This window comes from Harpegnathos saltator, unplaced genomic scaffold (assembly GCF_003227715.2).
Source record: "Harpegnathos saltator strain DR-91 unplaced genomic scaffold, Hsal_v8.6 scaffold31, whole genome shotgun sequence".
Lineage (NCBI taxonomy): Eukaryota > Metazoa > Arthropoda > Insecta > Hymenoptera > Formicidae > Harpegnathos > Harpegnathos saltator.
The window spans coordinates 328,496-344,623 of NW_020230106.1; positions in this window are offsets into that span (position 1 = coordinate 328,496).

Below are 16,128 nucleotides of genomic sequence, written 5' to 3' on the forward strand. Positions count from 1 at the left end.
GCGATTAGCATAAACATTCTATAAAAGTCAAAGCGACTCTTTAAACGACGGTGAGGCCTGATCGTGAATATCACAAACGGCCGAACTTCGGATTTTATTTCGCGGGGATATAACACGCTCCTTCGACATTGTTCTCGGCCGCAAGGCGGTGTTTAACTGTTCCAACGTCATTAATGAGCAAGACCGCGCATTTATTACAGACAGCGTTAAGTTACCCTCCCTTACTTCCCGCCGTATTTTGCCGGTGTCGTCTGTGTGTTGCAAATTATCTGACAATGTCACAAGAGCGTGTGTGTCGCTAAATGGCGCTCTCCACCTTCCAGTCGCATTTATCTCACGCGAAAATGAGAATATGATGGGAGCCACGTTTCGGTCATACTTACTTATCGTTAAGTACCCCGTGAGATCCGAACCGCTGTTAAGCTTTATGATACCGCTGCTTGCTGCCCTGCCGCTTGATTATCGCAATTGCACAGACAGATGTTATTGCATACACCGCGTTTGTTGCAGCGATAAACACGCCAACTTCTACTCACGCGAGTCCGTTTGAAAAGAAAGCAAGGGGAAGAAGAAAAAAATTCACGCGTTTATGCAAACGCGACGATAATCGACGCTCGCCGTGTCGCGTTCGCGACAAACCGAAGAATCCTCGATGTCGAGCTCTCTTCCAATTTTTCCCTCCCGTTTTGATTACGCAGCGCGGTAAAAGCCCGAGCACTAGATCGACATTTTGCAGTCCCAGTTTATTAGGCCACGTCGACACGCGCGATTTACGCCCTTGCCATCCACGGTGCCACAACGCGAGGCTATCACGCGACATCCACCATCGCCTTCATATGGAACCAAAGCGGCATTTTTTGTACCTTAAGAGTCGCATATCGGAGATTCGGTGTCGAGCCAGTCGCGATTTGTTCTGCCTCGCATTCTCTCTCTTCTCCGTTGGATGCTATCGCGTCGCGCTCCCCATGCGAAACACACGCAACGGCTGGAAAGCCATCAATCGGCCGGTCCGCGCCAATAAAGCCCGACGGGATCTTTTATTTTCGTAGTGCTTAACGTCTTTAGTGCTTCGAAGTCGTATTTCGAAATCGTAAAGCGCGGTAATCGTGGCAAAGAGATTTCTCGTTAGACGACACAGAAACGTCATTTTTCCCGTCAAACGTCGGCGCGCGATCTCGCAAATATAATAATTTCAGTTTTCTGAGAGAGAGAGAAGGAGAGAGAGAGAGAGAGAGAGAGAGAGAGAGAGAGAGAGAGAGAGAGAGAGAGAGAGAGAGAGAGAGAGATAATGAACGCACCTTGTGAATTATCTCACTTGTGGGCTTTAACGTAGCCAAGAATATAATTTTGAGTGTCGCGTCTCGTCTTTATATATAATGAATATTCAGGAATTAATTTCTCGTATAAAATCACGCTTGGTATCTTTCCTATGATTATTCAGAAACTAAATTTTTACGATCATATGAAAAAGACTGGGCGTTTTATGAAATATAATATTCGCAATTAAAGATGATATATTTTAATATCTTCTGATGGCTGGATATATGTGGATTCGAAAAATCTTGAGAATTGCCCAAAGAGTAAAATTCATATAAATTAAATGGTACTTGCTTAATGTGTCTTTTTTTTATGCATACATTCTGTCACGAAAGAACCGAAAAATTTTAAACTCTCTTGAGATAATATTATGAGAGATAATATTCGCATGCGTACAAATCGGCGATAGTTTCCCATAATGTGTGCATTTATCTATGAAAATGGAAAAAGTTGTTTTTTCTCTACGTAAAAATATATTATAAACTAAATTATATTCTGTATATCGCAATATTGTGCATTCCAGAAGAATTACGAGCTTAATTGGATTTATGTAACACGAGAGAGTCAGTTTTGTCTTTTCCCTTTCTTTTTATTCACGGTATATTTTCCGCGCTTTGAGTAACATCAGACGCGAAAGAGCACTGAATCGCAAATGATGTCACGTGATGGCATGCTATTACGCTCGAAAGGTCGGTCTGTTGTACGAGTACCTGGGTGATTTTCATCTCGATGAAGTGTGAAGGATCGTACTTCCGGTAGATTGCACCGTGTCGCAAGATGAGGGTGATTTCAAATGCGCGGGTACGCAAGGCCGAAAGCGAATTTCGTTCTCTTTCGCTCTCGTTACGTATGTTTCGTTAAAACAGCGAGAATACGATCGAACGGCGGAAAATGCGATTCGAATGTGTTTTAATTTAATAAGCCAAGCCGCTCTTTTCTCATCAGCGAGCCGTGAAATTTGCGCGCGAGAGATACGCATATAACATGCGCGATATTTTATATATATAAACACACACACACACACACACACACACATGTGTCCATCTGCTTTGACTGTTATTTTGAAAATACGTTTCGACGTGTGGGATCCGCTCCGAAGCGTGTTCGCAATTATGAAATCAAGCAAAAATAAACCGCATTCTCGCGAGTCCGCAATTTAATTCCCGTATACGGATATTCCGCCGGACAAAAACAGCCGGCTGATTTTGCGAGAGCCAGAGGATTTTCGTAGGATTGTGAATCACGTTTCGCGTCTGGAAGCGACGCGACGTTTCCACATTTTATGACGATCGATCGCTGCTGCGCGGCTTTTGCGCGACGCTCAGCGTCATAGAGCGCGCTCGCGCTTCTGTATTCAGCCTTATTTCATTCCCATGCAGGAAGGATGCCGTTAACTTTTAACGGTCGGTTAATATGACATCACATTCTGCAACTCGCCTTTAACGGCTAGCTTGAGCGTAGGACGGTCAGGAAATATTCTTCGATGATATAGTAACTGTCGTATAACCGCATTGTGGAGAGACGCGTGCGTGCATTGTCAACATTTATCGCGCGACGTCCAACGGCACCGGCACATTTCTCCAAGAGAAATTGGTGGAATCCAAATCCTTTTCGAGGATTAGCGAGAGAATCGATTATTTGAGCTGTGACGAGTGTTATAGAACACATGCTCGCCCGCTTGCTTACGCGCGTGCGCTCGTACGGAGACTAAGCCGACGCTGCGCGTATCACGGTTGGTACTAATTTCCGCTTTAATTAACATTGCATTTGCGTAATTAATTGCTCTCAACAGCCTAGACGACGCGGTTCAGCTACAACGCGGACGTATATAACTCGATCTAATGGTATAAATGCTCGATGCTCGAGCCGATCTTACTTTGTACCGGTTACGAGTCGGCGCATCGCTGTCGCCTAAGCAATTAATCATAGGATTTGTCAATGTACCGTTGATTATCGACGACTGCGTCGTTGATCTCCGGGAGACACATAGGAAGAGAGAACTGTTCACACACCGTGTCTTTGCGAATGTTCGCGTATATACGAACTACTTAAACCTCGCTCGACCTTTTCGCGCCTTTCTTGGAGATTTTAATACAAATTCTTTTCCCTCTCTTACAGCCGTGCGTGTACAGCCCGGGAAAGTTATCTTACTCGAATTTTAAATCGGCCCACTTCCGTCGGAAAGAGTTCCCATACGTGCAAAGAAATAGCGGTTTTAAGCACTCGCGTGTGTTATTATTTTAATTTATCGCATTGATGCTGTAAATGTGATGGCTCTTGCATTAAGGAGAGATATCCTTGTGATGCAATACTCGAAATCAAGATAATTTGTCCATCAAATCGTACCCGCGAATTTGTACAGACGATACGGCTAGCGCTATCAATTAGGAGATGGTATGCAGTATGCAAATTTGGTGTAGGTGTTTATTGTATGTGGAGAGACGGTAACTTCCTCGCGGAAATACCGCTTGATTAATGCTATCCCCCTATTTGGTAGCCAACTTCCCCACCGGATGAGGAATCTTTCGGGGTTCCTACAAATCGGGACTATTGATCGCGATTTTTTGCAAGCCGCTTGTGAAGCTCGCTTTAACGAGTTCGTGTTTCACAAAGAATTTTGATCTACCCAGATTTGGCCAGCAGATTAAACCGTGAAGTTTCTGTCCAACATTAATTGTCGTCTGACTTTAATGCGGAATAGATTCTTGCACCTCCGATAAATAGTCCTTTCCACCGGAGAATGAAACTCGGGAAAGAATTTGATTATCACTTGTAATTAAAGTAGGAAAAGCTGCGAGGCAAGTCGCGCAAACTTCAAATAATCGAATCTTCCCCCTTCGAGTAGCTGCTCCATTTCAAAGGATAGCCTCGTGCTGATCAAGAGACGTTTCTAAAAGAAATATTGTTTTCTTTTTTTTCCTTTTCCTCGTATAAGAATATTCGAACTTAATTAAGACTTGGTTACGAGTTTTCAACAGTGCAGCAGGCTAGAAAAATACGAGTCTACTTCATAGTCTTCTCCAGCCGTTGTTTCAATGTGCTGCATTTGCTAACAGTTTGAAGGTTTTGTAATGACATTTTTTATCTATAAGGATATACGCGCGAAGTCTTAAAGCTTTGTAATTTTCTTCAGAGTATCCACGTATTGTATTATATGTCCTTTTTTTTTAAATCATCGGTGGATCTTTGTTCCATCATTTTTTTGACAATTCCAAAATTACACGTTAACAATCCGATCAATCGTGTACTTACATCGATGATTAACTTTCACTTTTGCAAAGTACCGTGGCTTTCTCGGGTCCGTATCGCGGGAGTCTCACGGTCAAGAGAAATTGAAGAAGCTTATGTCGCGATACTAAAAAACGACATTCCCATCATCTAATATCCGCTCGCCGATCGAAGAGGCAAACGAATAGCGGCAGATGTTACAGTAAGTTCGCGAAACGGATCTGACACGATCTAATCCAGGCGCGGTAGCAGCGTAGCGCACGGTTCCATCACAAAATTGGACGACACCGTGCCGCTGTCACGATGCGGAATCGCGGAAGTTATTTAACGTATTAACTCACTGCTTGTTATTTTAGCTGCGGATGCGTTGCACCTCGAGGGAGAGCGAATCCAGTTTCCAAGAGTTGCACGTCGACAATTTGTGATGTTCTTGACTTTCTCGGCCCTCGAGGCGCGCTCGCGCTCGAGACCTACTACTGTCATGGACACACACACCCACACACACGTACATCGCGAGTGTGTATTCGTATTGTGCGCATGACGAATCGGTCGCGTGTGCACGCACATCTCGCGCTAAAATAATAACGTTAAGACAATCGCGTCGCCCATATTTGATGAAATTTTCGACGAAATCTAAGAGAAAGTACTCATCCTTCTCCTAAACTCTACTAATGCTCGAATATCTGAATGATAAAGCGCGCGAGAAGTCTCGCGATCACGCGACTTCACAAACTGCGCAGCGAGGCAACCGTTTCTGCAGAGTTACACTTTAAGATATCTACGGTATTATCATCATTGTCCTGAAATATAGTTACGAGAACAATTTGCACGATATTAGGAGGTCTGCCAACGAAGATCGAAACTCAACACAGTACGGGAAGCGAAGGAAAAATAACAATTTTCTCTGTGGGAGTACCTCTGGTGAAAAAAATCTTTCTTGCTTGGCGCGTGAAAGGTCAAATACGAGATTATTACGTAAATTTTTGGATTAAGCGTATACGTACAAGTTTTATGAAGTTATGAAATGGTATTTCCTAAAAGCGGGAAGCAGGGTAGAAGGAAGAAAAAGAATCGAAAGGAAGAAAAGACGCGCGGCTTAGAAGCGTGCCTTTTCGTTCGCAGCCGTCCGAATTTAGTTCTCACAGAGAGAGTCTCCGGAGTAGAAGAGCGAATATTGCGAGAGGTCGCGCGTCTAGACGACGGGTAAAAAGTGCGGGGTGTGTCTTATATAGGATATACGTTGTCGAGCTTAAGGCCAGATCCGCGCGTAGCTTGCAAGCGACCGATGTTGAGAATGCCGCATTGACGGACGCGTCCGGATCTGTTTTATTGAGGCTGGATAACGGATCTCCATAATACCGCGACCTCACTTTTCTATTACCCGCCTCGTTCTCGAGCAGGTATTGTCGTCTACGATGGCTTTTCAAGATAAATGAGTTTTGAGACAATAGGGTTGACGTTTAGGGCTGACAATACTCGAATGCGGTACGAATGCGAGACGTGACTGAATAAAACGCGCTATGGAATGTGAAAAGTTAGACCTCTGCACGATGACATGGCCGAACGTCGCAAGATATAAGTGTATAAGAAACTTCCTACTCTCGCGCGAGAATGACTTGCGTTCTAAATTGCCGTAACTTTATTGCCGTAAAGGCGAAGCTGCGTTCTAAACGTCCGCGCTAATCGCGCGACGTCTCTTTTAATGCATAAGTCCGCTCGAGTTACTCGCGAGCGAGCGATGATATCTTTTCGGCCGTTCTCAAATCTTAATGAGAGATTTGAGACGTCCGGCTCTCCGGCTCAATATTCCGGGCACGATAATGTGTTTCGCACAAATATTACACGATTCGAAAGTTCAGCCACGAGGGGAGCGGTACATTCGGCGGTTCTTTCTCAAAACTGCATGAAGAATTTTAACGATTGGACCGCAAGAAGAAAAACACGCAACTATCGAACTAATTAATCGAGCGGACGAGTTAATTAATGAATTACTTTGTGATTCATCCCTCGCATCAACGTATAACGTATCGATCGCCGCGAAAGAACCGAGGTACGTCGAGTCGTCGACGCTGGAATTCGCGAGTATTTAAATATCCCGCGTCGGGCCGCAATTAGTTAGACTTTATAAATCATTCCACAGTGGACGGTTAACGAGGCGGATAATTTTCTATAGTCTGCGGAGTTATTTCCCACGGCGATATCGACCAACGTTTGTCGTCGGCAACTACTTTGCAACAGCTTTCAATTTGCGGGCAGATAGGCCCCGAAGATAAATTAGCTGGAAAAAGAGCGGAAAATTTCGGGGAAGAGATGGGAGGGAGGGGATCTTCATCTAGCCTCGGCGTATTATTAAGCGCGGTGCATACAGACACGATGTATATATACATACCATATATATAGTTACCCTCAGAGATGCTGGAAAGTTATGGAATGGGCTTGACCTGTAATTTAGCTACTAAGTGTTTGCGTACCCGCCACTACTCCCTCACCTACCCCCTTCGCCCCCCCCCTCCGCCCCGCTCCTACGGCAGTATGTAAAGTTAACTAATTAAACACTTAACGGAAGTTTCGAACAAATTAAACGAATACCGCGCGCTGTACCGTCATTATGCGTTCCACGAAGTTTTCATTGCCTCTTCTTTCCTTTCCTTTTTTCTGTTTCCGCGCACCGAGAGGCGCAGCAGTCAGCATTTCGCGATTGCCTTCGAGCTGCTTCGGCTCGGGCTGAAGTCGAAGCACCTTCGGAATTCCATGTAAAATATCATTGCCGCGGAAATATGCTGCGTTCCGTGAGATATGCGCCTACTCGGCGGGACCAAAAAGAGAACGCAGCTGTGTGAGTTTATTCCGCGAAAGTTAGTTTAACTAGTTAAACTCGGTTTAAGAAGATTTAAATGTGTTTTTGCGCTTCTTCATTATTTAGCCTGTGGCCACGGTGGCCCATTTTCCGAGCTTTTCCGAGCGGCGACGAAATAAAAACGCGTTTGCGCATAAAAGTGTCGCTTTTTCGGCAGCCGGCCGCGAGAAAGTCCGCGGACCGTCCGCGGAACGCACTCGCCGTACAATTACAATACGAATTATGCCGTTTCGCGGTACTTTTGCTGAAATACGAGGGAACAAACGGTCGATTTATTTGCGCATTTGCATAAAACACGAACGGGCCTCCGCTGCCTCCGCCGATACGCATCTGATTATATTCCACAGTGAAATACTTTGCTCGCGCTAAAATGGTATTGGTATTTTTAAGAGCCGTACGCGCCCGCGTATAAAATTGCGCCGCGATAAATTAGCGGATAAACTTGCGATAAATTTCGTCGGACCTATGGCCCCACGATCGATAAGCTAGTTATAACGTCGCATATTTTACTGCATATTACAGCATGCTTTTAACGTCTCCCGCATTACCTTGCATTAGTCCCGGGCATCTTACAACAGGCAAACGCTACTTTGTGCTTGACATTAGGAAATTAATAAAAGCTACACTCGAGCACATTACGATAAACGTCGTTTATGACGAAATCGATTCACTCTTCGACGTTCGTCGCGCGGTGATTCTCTCCCGAAGCTGCATGTATTTTACGCTTAATAATGGACTTTGCGTTTATAATTACGCAGAAAGCACTTTCGAGTAATTCGTCTGCGTTAATACATCTGCATGTATGTATGTGTGTGTGTGTGCGTTAAATATCTAATCACAGATATCTCGGTGTCCTCGCGATTGATCAACGCCCGCCGATTTTCTTTAATTGAGTTCTTATCTCATCGACCGGCGCGCACGAAAGCTTCATGTCGTTTTAGCACGACGATCGTGAAACAATTTCCCGGCGGAGAGAGCACGACACGATAATGACCTCGGTGGCCTTACACGCGGAGTTAATCGGCGAAGGTTTAAATTTGCGCACGCCGAGGAAGAAGGTAAAGCGAGAGAGCGAGAGAGAGAGAGAGAGAGAGAGAGAGAGAGAGAGCGAGAGCGAGAGCGAGAGAGAGAGAGAGAGAGAGAAGGGAGGAGAAAGGTGAATATAAGCCATGTACCGTGCGAGAACCGAGGTAGTCGCGAGAGGGGTGTCCTATGGTAAATAAAAGGGATTATGTGCGATTCGTTAGAAGGCATTTTCACGGGCGTAAAGGTAGGCCGGGGCAGAACGAAATCGTTTTCATTTGCAAGCTGTTACTGGCGCAGCATCTGCTGCTAAACGCTATAAACAGCTTTACTCGAGTATTACTCGTAATGGCGGAAAGTGGAGTTTAACTTTGGAATAAGGCGGCCGAAGAGGCGCCCGATGCCGGGGCGAGGTAACATCGCTTCTCGCGACGGTAGGTAAACTCGATAATAGAGTGGTCATTCGTTGGTGTTGCATCAATCGCGAAGGGTCAGGCCCGCTATGCCGATTCTCCACTGCTGCGGGCGAAAATTGTTCGGGGAGCAAACGACACATTGTCGAATTTTCGAAACAGTTTCAACCGTCGTTGCGAATACCTATTAATGATTTGAAACACGCAGTGTTGATCGTTCTAATGGGCTTCGACACGATGATATACGTCCCATTAAACCTCGAATATGGTATTGTTCTCTCGCACTTGAACCGTAAATCCACTGTTTATACCGCGATAACGCTGGTAATTGTCGCGACTGGAAACGTGTTCCGCACCGGTGTCGCGCGTTAGGCAGTCGTCGTCGTCGTCGTCGTCGTCGTCGTCTTGGGATCGATTTTGTCCCTTACGTAAGATACGTTTTTCCTTTTCCTCTCGCGTCTTCTTCATCGAGATCGTCATTACGCGTTTCATTGGGCACGCTCGTTTTTCTTTTTTCGTTAATCTATGAGGTCGCTACATATTATGTGGTGAATTTGCCGACATTTAAGCCAAATTTTCTCAGTAATTGATTTCATTCCGGGGGGGCAGAAAAAAGGAACGGATTTGTTTTATGCAGTCGGATGTTTTCGTCATACGGATTTATCGGAGAGGAAATTGACAATTGATACTGTCAATTTCCTCTCCGATAAATCCGTATCGCTGCAACCGATCGATGCGGTCGGAGTTTGGGCAAGAGGCTCGAAATTTATTATCCGCATCGTTGCAATTGCGGACATGGATCGAGCTAGACGAGAAAAATATGAAAGATGAGGTATTGTCGAGGAGGAGGAGGAGGAGGAAGTGAAAGAGGAAGAGGAGGAGGAGAGAAGTTCATGGAGAGGTGAAAGAAGAGCACATTGATAGAATAATTTCCGTCCTCGTTTTGTTTCGACGAACGACAATGTGGACACTCGGCGGTGGCGGAGGATTGCGGAAAAAGAATAAAAATTACACGCGTCTGATTCAATGGAAATTCAAGAATATCATACCGTTTCTCTTTTAATAACATGCCCGCATGGCGATTTCGTTTCTTTTCGAACGCGCTTTTGTCCGACAATTGCATTGTCTACGCAAATCGTCCAGCCGCTCGTTGACTCAATCGATTCAATTTATTTTAATCGAAGGTATGGGCTCGTGACAATCTCCGAGCCCAGAAAGGAGATTTAAAATTTTCAATAGCGATACTCTCTGACGTTCACATTTTATACAGCTCGCAAAAAGAAGAGTAACATAAGTGCGCTTCAGAAAAATAATCTACCTTGTGTATGTGTGTGTGTGTGTGTTTTAATTCTACTGCGACATGTAATATTCTCAGCTATCAAATATTCATATCGTTTGGTCAATCGCGTCGTCCATTGTTTTATCAATTTCGCGTAACTCGATTAACGGAGAACGTCATCTTTTTCGTGCGGAACGCAGCGCACGATTAAATCTGAGAAGTGACGATGTCACTTTCCTACGTATGTACGTTCTCCTCCCTGCGCTATGTCTGGTATCTGGAAATGCACTCGCTCTTCCGTCATCTCCCCTTTCGCCATTTAAGTACACGCGGATTCTTTGTAGATGGTCCTTTACGTTACGAGCCGCTATTTTATTACCAAAGTTATTTGTCCTTCGAGAAAGTCCTTTGTTACCGTCTCTCTTTGTTCTCTCACTTTATTGACTCATCCACTTCATTGTTGACCGCGACATTTTCATGGTAACGGCTGGGATAAGGATTGGACATAGATTTCGAAGTGAGTTCTAACACGGACCTTAAAATCTTGCCCAATGGTGCAATATCTCTTTTCGATCATATAACTGCTTCCTTCCGCGCGCGATTGAAACGATTTATGCGCGCGCGCGCGCGGTTAAGGAAGTAATCTCGACAAAGATTCGTGAGGGTCTTACCCAATTTTCGAACAGGACAGTTTCGACCGAGAAACATATCGTTCCAATAATGTCATAAAACATAAAGTTCCTCGCGTTCGACGGCTTCCGTCGACCTCGGCCGCGAGTTTATGCCAAACAGCGCGTTGTATCAACGATACGAATACTGACTGAGCAACATTTCGGGCAAGTATTGTCGAACGACATTCCCTCGGACACTTTGTGTCCGACACTTTGAAACGCTCTTCTCGAGATATTCGCGAGCTAATGATACTTTGATCTTCATATTCGCAAGAGCGCGTAGCGCGAATGTTCCGCGGAAATTCAATTCGCGCCGTGTGCATTCTGCTAAATATCGGCATTCCGCTTAAAAAAATAGCACGGGGTCGCGGCCGGCGGAGATTTGTTTGCTCGGGAAAGTCCGGATTCGAGAAAGTCCGAAAACCAATATTGTCGAAACCAAGGAAGTGGCGGCTTAGGTCCACCCGAGCCCGTCGCCGGCGCGGGCGCCGCGCTCGCCTTCCTCCCTGCTGGTCGCAATATTTCACTGCCGTTTGGTAAACATCTCTTCTCGCGGAGCACCGAGTGTATTACACAACCCTCGAGCTAACGTTTCCCCAATAACCATTTCTCTTTCCAAGATTTCGTCGGCGCTGTCGCATTGTTGGCGAAGCGTAATACGTTAAGTAATTACTCGCTATTACGTACGCACGCGTGCACACACACCAACAGCCACGTATGCTTCTTACACGCGCATGCTTCTCGGGCAGGGAATCGGTGCATCCATTACACACGTTTAATTCATTCGAGTAATTTAATTTATTTCAGCTAAGCTCTAACATATCGCGAACGGTGAGAGACGTATCCCTCCACATCAACGATTCAACGAACAATTTCCCTTCATGTATCGTTTCCAGCCATACGAATAATCTCTCTCTCTCTCTCTCTCTCTCTCTCTCTCTCTCTCTCTCTCTCTCTCTCTCTCTCTCTCTCTTTCTCTCCGTTCTCTAATTTGATCGAGATTCAAATACGACGGGTGGTTATTCCGTGATAACTTCGTTATTCTTATTGGCGGCGAAGGGTTAACAGGTGATTGGGTGGCATAAAAAAAGGGCTAAAATTATCTCGGGTAATTGTTTCGCCGATAACATCCCTATATTTGTCGCGATCCGAAAGTAATAATGGTCGGTAATCGTTGAGAGCTCTGACGCGACTCGAGCGGTCTCTTTCGTGTCGGGGCGGATTTTCTTTCCGTTGCACGACGAACTCTGATTAAACGGCCGCGACCGCACGCCGCGATTATCGGTATCCCGCGTATCTCGCGCTTAGCGAAGCTGAATTCGCGGTATCGGAGCAAAACGATTAGTGATTAAATGCACTCCGACTACTCTATCGTGAGCACGCTCGCTCACGCGCGCGGATACCTGTACGGTTCGCTTCGCGCGCATAGCCATAAATAAACTTTGCAGTCTCGCGCGAGCAATTTTCGGCCGACCATGGAAGGTTTCACGCTTCATCGAGCGCGCCAACGTTCGTCGCGAGCGTCTATCGAGGTAACAATCAATAATTAGCGGCGACTTAATGACATCCGTTACATTTGATGCGTGCGGTAAATCGCGCGCGCGCGCACGTGCTCGTAGATCAATACGTTTTCCGTATGCAGCGGCGTAGGCGAAACGATCTCGAACTTTAATCCCCGGTGGGTATCGACGAGTAGGAACCGTTCGCGCGCGGAGCGGAATGACGAGAAGCTCCCATCACTCCTAAGTAGAACGACGACGTCGCCCCTAAACAGCCAGCCGGCGAAAAAGTCCGACTGATACAAATGGCCGACTCGTTATTAAGATACCTCATTCGGGGAGACGCGGATCCATTTATATGCGTTAAGACACCGTAGCTTTCCCGGGGAAAACTTTTAACGAGCGCGGACAGCGCGGGTTTCGCGCGAAGCGGCAGCCGGGCAGGCGCGGCGCGGAAACCCGAGAAAGTTTTAATCTCGGCCCGAGACTGCACAGCCGCGGCGAGGCTTGTAACGCTTTACGGTGAGTACCTGAGAAGTCGACTCGAAAGTCTAATTTTACGTTCGAATTAGCTGCGTGATCTCCGGGGCTGTTTGGCTGGTCCGCCGTCTCGCGTGTCGGCCGTGAGGGTTGCGCGAAGGTGCTCTTGCGTTATATCGGGGGCGAATTCTTTTTCCGTGTCGTCCAGTCTTCATCGGTCGGATTTACGAAGCCGGCCGGCTTAAGACCATTCATAACACACCAGGTGCGCGCCGGCCCGTAACTTTTCGCCTCCGCCGCTCTGTAACCTACATTATTGATCCTTTTTCGTGTACAAAGCCACTCGATGGTACGCGGCGGCGGCAGCGGCGGCAGCGACTTCCTTCCTTCCTTCCTTCCTTCCTTCCTTCCTTCCTTACTTCCTTCCTTTCTTCCTTCCTTCTTTCCTTCCTTCCTTCCTTCCTTCCTTCCTTCCTTCCTTCCTTCCTTCCTTCCTTCCTTCCTTCCTTCTTCCTTCCTTCCTTCCTTCCTTCCTTCCTTCCTTCCTTCCTTCCTTCCTTCCTTCCTTCCTTTCTTCCTTCCTTCCTTCCTTCCTTCCTTCCTTCCTTCCTTCCTTCTTTCCTTCCTTCCTTCCTTCCTTCCTTCCTTCCTTCCTTCCTTCCTTCCTTCCTTCCTTCCTTCCTTCTTTCTTTTCTTCCTTCCTTCCTTTTTCGCCGTCGTTTGACGACGTAGCGGCATGTCGCGGCACAAAGCCGCCACGTGTCCACGTGCATCGCACGCGCGAGCACAATTCATTTCTCCCTTTTTTCGCACGGCAATAGATATCGCGAATAATGTAATAGCGGGATGGAAAAAGAGGAGATCGCTCGGTGCAGGCGCAAAGAAACGTAGTACATGCTCCGAGCCTCAAAGAGGGCTATGTACAAAGTATCACTCTGTCTCGTCGTGCGTTCAGGAAAGAACTAACAAAATGCTCGATCTATTAATCGAATGACGCCGAATCGGGAACGTCCAAGAGCGAGTGGGTTAACCGGACTTTTTTGCTCCGTGAGGAGATACTGTTAAACAGCGATTTAACTCGCCTTGCTCGAGTTAGCGGGTCAAATACAGTGTGACACGGTTGCACTCTCGACATGAGATGAGATACATTTTCATTAACCGGCAGAATTTTCGGAATTCTATGTAATACCGGAACAACGGTAACGCTCGCGAGAAGCGTTTCAATTTCGTGATGTATGCTGCGGATGACAGGACACTTATATTTTCAAATTGTCCATTCAAAGAGTCGTATTTTTTATCCGGACAAAACGGAGTCACCGGGAACAATTTGACAAGCGTATGTCGCTATCTTGTTCGAATAATAAATTTTTAGCTGGTAACACACAGAGCCAGTCATGGACATTGCTTACGGTAAATACCCAGGAAACGAGTTCTCTCTGGCTGATTCACTTGGGACGCGCACGAGCGCGAGTACGAGCGTGCATGTTTTACACACATATACATAAATACATATATACATATATACATATATATATATATACATACATATATATAAATATATATATATATATATACATACACAATACATATATCGCGAACCTTACATAAAATATGTACGGCTGGAAAAATCCCGGAGCGAAATATTTTACCATAGCATACCGATAAAATTTCCGATCTGAAATTATTTTGATAAAAAGGCTCGATCGCGCCCTCGCTTGCAATGCGCCGAGTACGTAAATCGCAAACGGTATGCATAGATATGCGTAGGTATTTAGCTGAGGAATGCGAAACTCTGGCCGGTGCGGTTTTATGACATTGTTCCGCCGGCGAGTTCGAGTGTGTGTTACGGCTATTGAATGTAGGTCGGCTATTAAAAAACCGCGAGAGTGAGCGAGAAAGAGAGAAAGATGAAGAGGACGAGAGAGAGAGAGAGAGAGAGAGAGAGAGAGAGAGAATTACGTACTTCCCGACGTATTAATTAGTCCGCAGGACTGACGAAAAATTGCTGGCGAAACAACGGTGTATAGGGTGAAGTTCATTAGTTTAGTAACATATGCGGTATGCATAATACCGGTGTAACGCAAAAATAACAACGTGCGTTGCATTTTTATAATGCACTCTCTTTATTACGAGTACATACGCCTGGGAATCGCGCGCAAAGACGACCACGCGATTGTCGTACGTTCGTTAAGAGTAATCAGGGTCGAATGTACGCGCGCGGGTTTTTTCAAATTTTATTATCGACATAATCGAATAGTTTGTCCTGGCGGAGCTGGAGCGTGGAGAGAAACCACACGGCCTTAATGATTAAAGAGGATGTACTCGCGTCCAAAGAGGATCGCGGGTCCTTGCGTCCGCGGACGGTATTCGTGCGACCGATATGCGAATTGTCGGCGCGATACACCGCGCCTGCATATTAATTTAAATGAAATATACACGTAAAAATGTACGATATGTAACGATAACACGAGTAAAAGAACCGTTGATTGATTTGCAGCTGGGTACGGTCCGTGATTCGTTCTGTCATCACCTGTCGCTCTATCTCGCGCCCTTCCCTCTCTTTTTTCCCTGCTTTCTTTTTCCTTTCTCGTTTATCGTGACGTTTGTTTTTCCAATGAATTTCAAACCGGCTCGAAATGAAACCGGGGCGAAATGAAGCGAAATTAATTTCACCGACGGTGTCTGAACTCATCAGGAAAATCAGAGTGCCCATCACTCCATCTAAATCGGCGGCATACGACACATTGAATTTGATACGGAAAGAGCGTACCGGCATCGGGACCGAGTTAAGGCGGTGTCAGAATATTAACTTATCTGAATTTGAAATGCGCCATCTCTCTCTCTCTCTCTCTCTCTTCCCCCGCTCCTCCCGCTCTCGACATACCTGAAAATGTTCAGGATCAAATCACGATTAATTCGCTCATGTCGCGACGGAGACATTTCGTCGTTGGGGAATTCGTCGTAGTTCTTCGGCCTTTTCAAGGAAGCTCGGCGCATCGATACTCATTTAATCCCGGAAGATACTTTGTATTCCGTGTTAGTTTAGAATCATGGCGTTCATCCTACAGCCTGTCGTCACGGGGAGCAACTACATTTGTTTCATCCCGCGTTAACGTCGACGCTAAAAAACAAGCGTCGCTACATTTTGATACAGTTGAATGAGAATTCGAGGGAGATACTTCTACGAATATTTTAAAGGCATCGCTCTAATTTTGTTGACGATCGTGCAGATTTAGATGTAGATTTATACGACATTTACTTCTTGAATAATTAAACGCTCTCTGTTTGTCGTAAATATACCCGAGTCGAAAGTTGTCTCTTCTTCATTAATCCTGCAGACTACAGCGGAGTTAAAATTTCG